Below are 12,313 nucleotides of genomic sequence, written 5' to 3'. Positions count from 1 at the left end.
TGAACTCTCAGCAATCCTCCTGCCTCAGCCTCCTGAGTGCTGGGATTACAGGTGTGCATCACCACACCTGGCTGTCCTTAAAGTAGTTTCCCCACAGGATGCGTCTATATCAGCTGTACAGAGAAAGACTGCTTGATTCGTACTTGTACCCTTTTGCTGTGCTCCCAGAGCCTGGCCCTGGAGGCCTCTTTCTAGCGCTCCTCACTGTTCTTGAGGCCTCAGCAAAATATCTCTTTCTTTATTGACCTATGAAAATTATACGTATTTTGGGTGAGCACCACGTGATGTCCCCACATACGTAGACGTTGTGTAATTCTCAAAGGTGAGTAAGCGTATCTGGTCTTCTCATCAGTTCTTTGTAGTGAAAACATTCAAATTCCTTTCTCGTAGCTTTTTTGAAATATACAGCTCATTATCATTGCCTATGGTTACCCTATCATGTAAGCTGAGAACCTATTTGTCTAACTAAAACTCGGTGCCTATTGATTGACCTTTCCCCACGCTTCCCTGCTCCACACTCGTCTGAGCCTCCGTAACCATATTCTACGCAAGTGTTTATTTTTATATGCTTCCTTAATCTTAGGGCTTGACCCACAGCACAGCCTATAAATGTCTTGCCTCCCTTACTGTGTCCCTTTGGCATGGGACTCCTCGGGGGTACCGGGAGAAAGCCTGTCCTTCACTACCAGGCTCCTGTGACCGGACCCCTCAGTGCTACAGTTACCACAGACACCACCACTTACAATGGGCAGCAGGTCAGTAATCCCAAGAAGGCGATAGCTCATGGTCATGCCTCTCTTCCACAAGCACTTATTGGGCATCTACAGGGTACTAGGCACAATATATAGACATGAATGAGTCTTGGTCCTTGCCCTCCTGGAACTGGCAGTCTCATAGAGACAAGCATGAAAGAAAAGAGCAATAACAGGTTATAGGTGCCATGACGTAGCCTTTGAAGAGTCAGTGGGAGTGTGCAGAGGGCATGGATGATTCAGCTCTGCATGGAAGCCGGACGTGGTGGCGCACGCCTATAATCCCAGCACTTGGGAGGCTGAGGTGGGAGGATTGTTGTGAGTTCAAGGCCAGCCTGGGCTACAAAGTGAGCTCAAGGCCAACTTGAAGTGCATAGTGAGACCCTGTCTCAAAAAGGCACACACACACACACACACACACACACACAACCAAAACTCTGCATGGAAAATCTAAGGAGTTGGGAAAAGTCATGGAGAAGCCATGCTACTGCTGATTTTTGGGAGATCAAACTGTTCTCCAGACAGACCAATGTGGGGACAGAGGGGACAGCAGAAGCCCACTTTGCTTAGCACTTAGGGGAAATGTGAGTAAGATGGCAGCTTGCCCAGAGGGCACAGGTTGAAAGGGGCTGGTGGTAGGGCTGAAAAGTTACACTGGAGGCTAGGCAGACACTTAAGCACTTTTAAGGAATACTTTTCCCCGGTACACATAGAAGAACTCTAACCAGGGAGTAAAGTGATTGTGCTTTATTTCATTTTATTTTTTTAAAAAGATCACTTTTCTGAGCCAGGTCCACTTAAACTTTGGCCATGGGATAATTAGACAAAGATTGACAATGAGGAGACCAAAGAACGGGCAAGTCCAGTAGCCCGGGCAAAATGAGGGGAGGACCTGGCCCCGGGCAACAACAATGAATATGGGAAAACAAAAGTTTCAAGAGATTTTAAAGAGATAGAAGCAAGAAGATTGATTGGATGTAGGAGGTGAGGAAAGGGGATTCCAGGATGATCTGACTTGGGTGACCAGCTGCCCAGAAGCTTCCTTCAGCAAAATAGGAAGGACAGCTTTGGGAAGATAAAATGAGTTCCCTGTTGGACTACTGAGTTGGAAAGGAACCTGGAGCCATAGATTTGGAGATATGGAGAACGTGGAGAGGTGGATTTGGAAGGCAGCAGCATATCATAGTTCTTCACACACCTGCAGGGAGCATTCTACAAGTAGCCGGGCGTGGTGGTGCATGCCTGTAATCCCAGCACTCAGGAGGCTGAGGCAGGAGGATCCTTGCGAGTTCGAGGCCAGCCTAGGCTACAAAGTGAGCTCAAGGTCAGCCTGAACTGCATAGTGAGACCCTGTCTCAAAAAGACAAAAAAGAAAGAAAGAAAGAAAGAATTCTAGAAGTACAGCAATACAGCTGGGCATGGCAGTATGCACCTGTAATGCCAGCATTTGAGAGGCTGAGGCAGGAGGATTGTTGCAAGTTCGAGACCAGCCTGGACTACAAAGTGAGCTCAAGGCCAGCCTGAGCTACATAGTGAGACCCTGTCTCAAAAAAGACAAAAAGGAAAAGAAAAGTACAACAATATGACAGGTAAGAGAAGGCAGAGAAGGGACAGTTATAAAATTGGAAAGAGAACCTGGAGAGAACAGAATCACAGAAACCATGGCAGAAAAAGCTTTCAAGAGGTCCCTAGGGTCCAGTGTTGAGAAGAGATTGAATAAGATGAGGAGCAAGAGTCTTTAGGGCTCAATAACTTAAGCCCGCTGGAGATGTTTTACCTAGCCAGTTTGGTGGAAGCTGGGGTAGAGGCTTACCTTGAAACGCTGCAGATGCCTGGGAGTAGAGGCCTAGGGAGGCTGAAGGCCAGCTATTCTTTAAAAGAGCTTGGCTGTGATTTATGTTGAGGAAGGAGATTTGGATTTCCTTCAGAATGGTAGACCAGGTACTTTGAGCAATCCTCTTGCTGAAAACAACTCCAAATGCTCAATAAACTACCAAGAAAGTAAAGAATATACAAATCAGAAACTAAGAACAGGCCAGGAATATTACTCAGTGATAAAGTGCTTGCTTAGCATGTGTGAGGCCCTGGATTTCATCCCCAGCACCACAAAAACAAAAACTAAGAACAAAGAGAGGAAAGCAGGTCACCACGCTTTCGTCTTCAGAGCATTTGTACACTGGGTATATTTGAACTTTGCCTTTTTCAGATTAGCAGGATACAGGATACAGGATACAGCAGACGAAGCCCAGATCCATCCAATGTAGGAGACTCTGCACAAAGCTGTGACCCGCAAAAGGTAAGACCCTCAGACGAAGAATCATTTATTTCTCCAGAAAACTACAAGGAAAATTGTCTGACTTGGGCTATAGTAATGGGTGTGTATTTGGTCAGCTTTCCATTGCTGAAATAAAAACTGGACACACATAATTTAAGGATGTGTGGCTTGTGTTTAGATGTCCCCCTAAAGCCTCATGCAGTCATAGGTGCAGCTTTTTCACAAGTGGCTGGATCTCGAGTGTGTGATGCTGCTGTTGATTCATGGTGCATTGCTAGGATTTAGGATGTTGGGATTAAGGGTGAGTGATTACTAAATTAGTCCACTGATAGGTTTGGCACCCACTCTAAGCTGGGTGGCCTAGATAGGATATAAAAGGGGGCAGAAAGGTGCTGCTGTTGTCGTTCGTTAGTTCACTTGCTTTTGGTGTCTTCTGCCTACCATGAACTGTTTCTCCGCTGTGATGCCCCTCTGCTGTGCCACCCTGGCTTGGAGCCAGCTGACTATGGACTGAAACCTTTACAGACTGTGGGGAAATAAACCTTTCCTCCAGTAACTCTGGGTGCTGGGTATATCGTTTCAGCAACAAGAGAAAGTCCCTAAGGCAAAGGAGAACAGGCTTCCTTTGGCTGGCTCCCAGGCAGAACATCATGATGGAAAGGCAGGGCTGAAGAAAGCTGCTTCTCTCATGGCATCCAGGAAGCAGAGGGAGAGGTAATGAATGGGAGAAGGGACACACCCTGCAAAGGCACGTCCCTGCTGAGTACTTCCCCTGGCGGGTGCCCCCTGCCACCAGCCCTTGTGCAGCTGTGAATCCATCAGTGGGTTAACCCGTTGTGGAGGTTAGTGCTCACTTACCTCTCTAGGGCCCACCTTGAACACTCCTGTGTTGGGGATCAAGCCCTCAATACATGGATCTTTGCGGGACACTTCGTATTTAAACCTTAACATGGTGAAAACCGGGGGAAATTTTGCCTGAGACCCATAATTGAAAACTGGTCTCCATGATTTGCTTTCATTTCAAATTCACCCTGGATGTTTGAAAAACTACATGGTAGAGAGTCTAGCGGTCCTGTGCCAGTGATGCTTTCTAGTAATACCTAGAAGAAAGAACAGCAAAGCGGGCTGGGGATATAGCTCAGCGGCACAAGCGCCTGCCCGAAAAGTGCAAAGTCCCAAGTTTGATCCCCAGTCATCCCCCCGCAAAAAAACCCAAACAAGCAAACAAACAAAAACAGCAAATCATGTCTAGAAGGGCCCACATTCAACTTGGCCAACAGAAATTCTCATAGACAATATTGCAATATTGTCTCATAGACAATATTGTAAAACTAATTTACATAGTTAAAAATCCAAAATCATATTGCCAAATAGGACTGAGAGAGAAATAGCAGTCAATGTAGAATTATAAACTTATAAAATGTCTTTCAAAAACAAAGATTTGTGGGGCATAGTGGCACACACATATAATCCCAGCACTGGGTAGGCTGAGGCAGGGGGATTGCCATGAGTCTGAGGCCAGCCTGGACTACATGATGAGTTCAAAATCAGCCTGAACTACATAAATAGACCCTGTCTCAAAAAAAAAAGAATTAAATTAAATTAAAATTAAGGCTTAAATAAAAAGGCTTAGATCACTTACGAATTTATGCTATTCACTAATAGGAGAGAAAAAGTATACATTGTCCAGGGTGAGAGGATGGCTGGGTGTGGTGGCGTACACCTGTAATCCCAGCACTCAGGAAATCTGATGCAGGAGGATCACAAGTTCAAGGCCAGCTGGGTACCTTAGTGACTTAGCAAGACCCTGACTCACAGAAAAAAGAGCTGGAGGTGTCACTCAGAGAGACAGAGTGAGAAAGAGAGATGAGAATTTGTTTTGTCTTTTTTTTTTTTTTTTTGGTACCGGGAATCGAACTCAGGACATTGTGCTTGCCAGGCAGGCCCTTGTGCTGCTGAGCTATATCCCCGGCCCTAGAGATAAGAATTTGTAAGAGCCACTGTATCAGGTTTGCAGAACATAAAGTCAAGGTCACAATAAGCCGCTGTAGTGTAGTTTCCTCTGGAAATGCTCATCTCATCAGCTTGGAGTGGGAGCAGAAGTGAGGACGTGGAGGGGGCGTGGAGGGACAGATGGGCCAGGGTGATGAGGGACTCAGAGGGAGGGCAAGTGAGTTAGAACTTGAAACCAGGTGTGTGTACCTGTACCCCCAGCTAGTCAAGAGGCTGAGGCAGGATGCCTGTGGGTCTGAGGCCAGCTTGGGCAACTTAGTGAGACCCTATTTCAAAATAAAATTTAAATAAACTGCTGGGGACGTAAATTTTAAAATTTAAATAAACTACAGGACATAGTGGTAAAGCAAGGCCCTGGGTTCAATCCCTGGCCAAAAAAAGAACTTGAATGCGATGTGTCTGTTGGCTGAGGATGGGAGACTGATTAGAGTAGCTGCTACAGGCCAGAGAAGCCCAAAGTCCCCAGGCAGTGTAGAGACCTGGCGCAGTCAGCAGCCGGCAGTCCGTGTGCTGTGGTCCCCCGAGAGGGAGCCGAGCTGTGATGTTCCTGAAGAAAACCCCCAGGCTCTCCGCCCTTTCTGCTCCAGAGGCTGTTGCACAACTTTAGAGGCGAGGCTTTCTTCTAACTCTCATGCTGACCTCGTTCCACCCCAGTGCCTCCTTGGTAAATAGGCCCTCTGCCCTCAACCTTGATGATTCATGCTTCAGTTTCTATCTGGGCATGCCCAGTAGCCAAACAGTCTTGCTCTCCTGGTCATTCCCCTTCTGCTGTGGCCCTTGCAGCTTTTGCTTGTCTGGCTTGCACCCCTCTCCTCCATGCCCTGAGTGATGTCCCAGGCCAGCACCCCATAGCACATATCTCTGGCGCTGCAGTGCTGGAACCTCCCCACCTCCTGGCCACCCTCCCTCCGGTCCCCCAGGCACACCATGGCAAACCCACATTCCAAAAAAGCCCTCTGGATTTGGGTCAGCTGCCTTTACCCAGAATGTGCAGCCTCTCTGATGCTTAAAATCATGGAGTTTTAAACCTAGAGGGGAGTTTTAAAATTCTTTACTCTGACTCTGTTGTTTCACAGGTGGGGAAATTGAGGACCAAGAAAAGAAAAAAGAAAAGTGTCTGGTTCAGGACAGGGCCTAAATTGGCAGTTAAGATCTCTCTGCACAGTGAGAATTTACTACCCATTAAAAAAGCATTCAGAGATTATTGTTAATTAATTAATTCATTTTTTTGGTCTTTTTTTCAGACAGGGTCTCACTATGCAGTCCTTGAGCTCACTTTGTAGCCCAGGCAGGTTTTGAACTCGAAAAGATCCTCCTGCTTCAGCCTCCTGAGTGCTGGGATTACAGGCGTGTGCCACCACACCCGGCTCAGCATTCAGAGATTATGCACTGACTCTCCTTATAACTGTACCCAAATTAGGGGTCAGAGATATAGCTCTACAAGCACATGTGCCTGCCTGGCAAATGCAATGTCCTGAGTTCAACTTCTGTTACCCCTCCACCAAAAATATTCAGAAAAAAATTATTTCTTTAGCCGGTGTGGTGGTGCACACCTGTAATCCCAGCACTCAGGAGGCTGAGGCAGGAGGATTGTTGTGAGTTGGAGATCAGCCTGGGCTACAAAGTGAGCTCAAGGCCAGCCTGAACTGCAGAGTGAGACCCTGTCTCACTCAAAAAGACAAAAAAAAAGAACTGTACCCAAGTTATTCATTAGTGTTCACAGCAACCCTATGAGAAGGTAGTAGTATTACCCCACTGTAGAGATGAGGGGCTGAGGCACAGCATGAGGTCACTCAACAAACCCCGATCCTGACAACCCCCTAGTGTCCTAGTGTCTTACTTTCTCTCCTTGCACCTTTTAAACACACACACTTGAAGTTTTCCTCTTACCTGGATCACAAGAGTCCATTATTCCCACCTGCCACCCTTGCTTCTCCCAGGAGACAGTATGGTCTGCTTGCTGCCCACAGCTGATGGCACCAGAACTGGACATCGGAACGAAGGAAAAGCAGTCACTAGAGCTGGGTATGGCGACACACGCGCATAATCCCAGAACTCTGTGGGCCATGAGGCGAGAGGATCACAAGTTTCAGCCCAGCCCGGGCAGTTTAGTTACTTACCCAGGCCCTGTGTCAAAATTTTAAAACATTTTAAGAAGCTGGGGATGTAGCTCATTGTGAAGGTTCTAGGTTCAATTCCCAGTACTGCAAAAAAAAAAAAAAGCACTAGGTAGATTGGCTCAGCCACTGAAGTTCTTTCTTGTAAGTATTTAAATGAAAAAAGTGCAGGAACGGATATTTCGATGGCGGTAGGCACAGGATACTGATGCCTGGAAGTCACCTTGCTGGTGAGGCAAGAGAGGAGGCTGAACAGGCACAAGGGAACGAGAGGCCAGGGACCCGGAAGACACGGAGAGAGGGAGCTAGTTCACCCCAGGTGCCTGCGCATACACACCCTCCAGCCTCACCCTAACTGTCAAATCGTGCCCAACACACACCCAGCCCAGTGTTTTCTCAGAGCCCATGAAATCTGGCTGCATTTTCCACTCCTGAGTTCTCTGAGATTCCCATCTGTCTTCCCAGGAAATCCTCTTGCATTCTCACTCCTTGGCGTGTGTTTGTCCTTGCAGTCCACAAGCCTGGCTGCAGCACCAGCTCGTGTAATTCTTCCAGCTTCCCCAGGGGCCTTCGCTGTATGTTCATCTCATCTGCTCCAGACGGGGCCTGCACCCACAGGGCAGCAGCCCTTTGGTCTCCCTCTCAGCAGTCGACTCATGCTTGATTCAGCAAACCTGCTAACTTTGGGGTGTCCTTTTCTAATTTTGCCCCTTGAAACGTGACTATCCTCACTGCTGTTCTTTTACGTTGTAGGAAACCCGTGGATCGAGCCCTCGCTTACATGTATCCAGGAGCGTGTGTTAAACATCTATGTGCCAGGCGCTAGGATAGGACCTGGAAGTGAGTCCATGAAAGTTTTCAGTTCCTCCTCTCCAGGAGTTCACAGTCCAAGAGGGGAATATAGATTCAGCTCGTCAAACTGGTCACGCCAATGCAGCCTTCGGTTTCATCATCCTAGCTACACATGCGCACACACACATGTTCACTCACATACTGCAGGCCTGACAATTAGCCCTGTCACCATGTCACACACACCCAGACACAGGCTCTGTCTTGTTCCCTCTGCCCTGTCCCTCCAGCCTCTTCCTTAGTTCATCCTTGTCCCTAACTGGCCTCTGGAAGATGCCTTGGAGTCTTCTCCATGTTTTTGATCTTCATTCTGTGGTACAGAAATTTGTGTGTGTGTATGTGTGTGTGTGTGTGTGTGTGTGTGTGTGTGTGTGTGTGTTTATGCTATTTTAAGACCCCAGCACTTTGCAAAAACCGGTGGAGAATCCTGCCAAAGGCCTGGGTGGGGGAGGGGAGGCTGGGCAATCTGAGCCCCGGACAGACTGGGTGTCTGGGGAGCCGGGTTAGCAGCCGCCAGCTGCAGAGCCAGGCTCAAACCGCCGCCGCCGCCCTTGACTGCTGCTTTTCTGGCCCGTTCTGGCCCAGACCTACCCGGTTCGTCCACCTTCGTTTTTGCCATGCCCAGCCCTCATTCTTCACCGTGAGCTGCTTAGGAGTTTGCACACCAGGCATCATGTAAAATTGTTGTGTTTCTGGAAACACACGCTCGCGCCGAGAAGCCTTGAAATTCTTCTTGGAACAGGTCCAGGGGTTTATTTATGAAATTCCCAGGGGGTGGGAGAGACAGAAGTCTGGACTTTGCAGACTGAGTGCTGTGCCGTCATCTCATCAACATAACTACCACTGTAGTGCGCACTTACTACATGCCCACCGCGCGCCCATGCCAGGCAGAGGGTGGGAGCTGTGCCCAGGACCCAGGACTCGGGACAGACAGCAAGCAGCTATTCCCCCTGCCCTGCAAGAGGAAAAATAACCAGAAAGGATACTGATTTATTTGGTGCCTGGTCCCCCGCTCTCACTTTCCCACTTCATCTAGGCCAGCCCCCACCTCTTTGCTCCTTGCCCTCCTTCTCCCCAAATCTGCAGCCTCCCCCCAGGCCCCTTTCACTCTGGAGTCCATGCTGTCCTGGGGGTGGATAGGTGGGTCCCCCAAGGAAAGGCTGCAAGCCTAATTCCTACCCAGGTGAGAAACCTAGAGGTCAGGGGTGCTCCGTGCACCACTGAACCCTTGGCAGTTTGACGCAGAACAGAAATGGAGCCGATGGCTATGCATGCATGGCAGAGGCTGCCAGAGGCCAGGGGCAGCCGGGGTGTCCAAGCCTCTCAGTGCTTCCCAGCGCTCCCCAGGGACATTAGGTGGTTGATGCTCAGTCTGATAAAGCTGGGGAGAGGACACAGAGAACTCCCCTTCCAGCAGCCAAATGTGGGGAAGCTTTCTGCTGCAAGACAGATCCCAAGCCCCTGGCCTTCTCTCTGAGAGGGACGGAACTTGGTGGATGCGAGGCTTCGGTGGCCTGCCTTCACTCTGTCAAGACAGGAAAGTGTGGTTCTAAGTGTGTCTTTGGGTCCTGCCTTTGAGAATAAACCTGCATGATCAGTCCTCGCGCAATGACTGTTATGCCAACATCAAGATTTTATTCAGGACCTTAGAGGTGAGCTCCCAGTTGAGAACTTGAAATAGTCTGTCAGAGATGTGATAGAAGGACAGGTAGTTCAGGGCCGGATGTTTAGACAAAAGGACACTGTATTTGCCATAGGGAATGGGAGACTTTTAAAAACCAAAGGCCACCATCTGGAAAACAATCAAATCAGGGCACAAGTAGTAAGTAAAAAATGGCACAGGTCATATATACTAAGTGAAAAATGAATACTAGTGTGTATGTGTGTGAGGCCTTGGGTTCAATCACCATCATCATCAAAAGCAAAAAATACCTAAACCGCTGGGACAATAGAAAATGTGTCCTTTAGAGATGATAGAACCTTCTCTACCCCAAGCAGCCTAGGCTCCAGGCTATGACATTTAGAATCCCCACTTGTTTAGAAATAAAAACTTCAAAATATGAATCATCTCACAGACCTCCTGAAGATTCTTTCTCCCCTGGGAAGCCCCAGCAGTTTGCGAAGAATGAGTTGGGATGGGGAGATATGGCTTCTAGCAGCCTCTCCCAGATGAGGTGAGCAGGTGTGGGCAGGCTCACCTGCCCGAAGCCTATCATAAGTAGGTGGGCCCATTCCTGGCTGGGGGAGGCAGTGCCGGCCTGCCTGGGCCTGTTTTCATGTCTGCAGGAACATGCGTGCATGTGTGTGTGTGTGCGTGGGTGTGCGTGCTCACACATGTGTGAGTACATAACGTTGGAGGGCATTGGCATGGCACTACAGACAACAAAATGTGTCCCACTCACACCCCTGAAGCTACCCTAACCAACCATAACCCTCCTCCAAGGCCTTTTCTCTCCTTTCTTGCCTTCCTTTCTTCTTCTCTCCCTCCTACCCTCCTTCTTTCTTTCTTTTTCTTTCTTTCTTTCTTTCTTTCTTTCTTTCTTTCTTTCTTTCTTTCTTTCTTTCTTTCTTTCTTTCTTTCTTTCTTTCCTTCTGAGACAGGCTGGCCTTGAACTCAGGGCGATCCTCCTGCCTCTGTCTCCTGAGTGCTAGGCTCACAGGCATAAGCAGTGAGGTTTATGGGTGAATGGAGAAGATGCAAAGGTCCAGATTTATTCCCAGACACCTTGTTAGAGAAAAAACTTGGGCTTTGGATTTAGATAGCTCTGAGTTCAAGCCCCCAGCTCTTTTACTTGCCAGCTGTGTGATTTGGGGCCCATCATTTAACCTCTTGAACCTTTGGTTTCCTCATCTATAATATGGGGATAGTAAGTTTTCGTCCTGCAGAATCTGTGTGAAGATAGAATAAAAACTGTCCTTTATCAATTGTCAAAAGTTGAGGAGTGAGTTATGACTTCTGAGAGATCGGTAATGCTGACACTGAAGTCCGGCTGCCAGCTTTTAATGTCACCAGACCTCTGTCTCCTCACCTGACCTTCAGGGATAATGAAGACACCTACTATGGGCTTGTAGGCTTGTTGTCAATACACAGGAGCACACTTTATTGTGCTGTCATAGTACATAGCACAGAGCTGGCACTCACACCTCGGGGTCCTTCTCCGAGGACCCCGCCCCAATGCAAAGCCCCTGCCCCAGTTGCCCTGGCTGTGGCTTCCAGCTAGATTTTTCCTAACAGCAAAATCTGTTTTTTCCCTAGCTGGGCCTTTCCAGGCGTGCTGTTGTCATGGGAACCCTGCCTCAGTTTGGGGGAGAAAGGGGCTGTTGGTTAAAATCAGTGAGTCGCACCGCTGCTATATTGCAGCCATTCTGATAGGGGCTCACCGTATTCTAGCCAAAGGCCGGTGGGAGTCTGTCTATGGAGGCTCACCTGCTCCACCCCGCCTGCTGAGGCACACTCACCAGGCCCCAAAGTGAAGGGCTGAGGCTGGTTGGGCGAAATCTCCTGATCCAACACTGCCACTATGTCTCCTTCATCTTTTCAAAAACGAAGCCCAGCTGGATGTGGTGACACATGCCTGTAATCCCAGCATACTGGGAGGCTGAAGCAGGAGGATCTCAAGTTGAAGCCCAGCCTGGTAACTTAGTGACTTATTGATACCCTGTCTCAAAATGAAAAATTAAAAAAAAAAAAAATCTGGGATGTAGTTCAGTGTGAAGGTCCTGAATTCAATCCTTAGTACCAGAGAAAGAAAAACAAGCAAGCGAAACACAGGACCCATGCCAAAAACATCACTGTTTCTTTGGGGGCTAAACAAAGGCATGTCTTAGAGTTTGGTTCTATAATTGATTTGGTATTCCTCTTCACCTCCAGCATAAACAGTGAGTCTCTAGGCCAGGTACACTTAGCTGGGCAAACTGAGGACTCAGAGGACCCAAGTGACTTCCTGAATCATTTTTCAGTAAAGTGTGAAAACAGTGCTTGGAACCCAAGTCTTTTTGATCTTTGCCAGGACCCTGAAATTCCCAGGATTTCAGGGGAAACATAGGGAGGGCCCAAGAGCTGGCCCTCAAAACTTGGTACATGCCATGAGACTTTCCACAGGGGGTGGTTCTGAGTGGACAAAAACCCCAAAAAACTTCCCCCAAAAAATTCCACTTCGAAAACTCGACAGCCTTCTTCTTCTTTTTTTTTAAGACCAGAACAGCAACACAGCAAAAGCCTAAAACATTTCAAAAACTTGGACCTCATAATCCCTCTCCTAGGAATCATCCCAAGGGTCTCCACATGCTTCTCTGCTCTACAATTC

At 48.2% G+C, this 12,313-nt stretch overlaps 1 protein-coding gene across 1 annotated transcript in view; it reads right to left on the bottom strand.

The window, feature by feature from the left end:
* The window catches only part of Acvr1b (activin A receptor, type IB), a 54,534-nt gene extending 45,984 nt beyond the window's left edge, over positions 1–8,550 (bottom strand). The window contains exon 1 of the mRNA XM_005411922.2: positions 8,541–8,550. The gene's annotated coding sequence lies outside the window, so the exon portion shown is untranslated. The remainder of the gene's footprint in view (positions 1–8,540) is intronic.
* Between the last annotated feature and the right edge of the window lie 3,763 nt (positions 8,551–12,313).

This window comes from Chinchilla lanigera, unplaced genomic scaffold (assembly GCF_000276665.1).
Source record: "Chinchilla lanigera isolate Chin_1 unplaced genomic scaffold, ChiLan1.0 scaffold00146, whole genome shotgun sequence".
Taxonomy (NCBI): Eukaryota; Metazoa; Chordata; class Mammalia; order Rodentia; family Chinchillidae; genus Chinchilla; species Chinchilla lanigera.
Note: the sequence above shows the minus strand (reverse complement) of the source record. Positions and strands in the feature narration are given on the sequence as shown.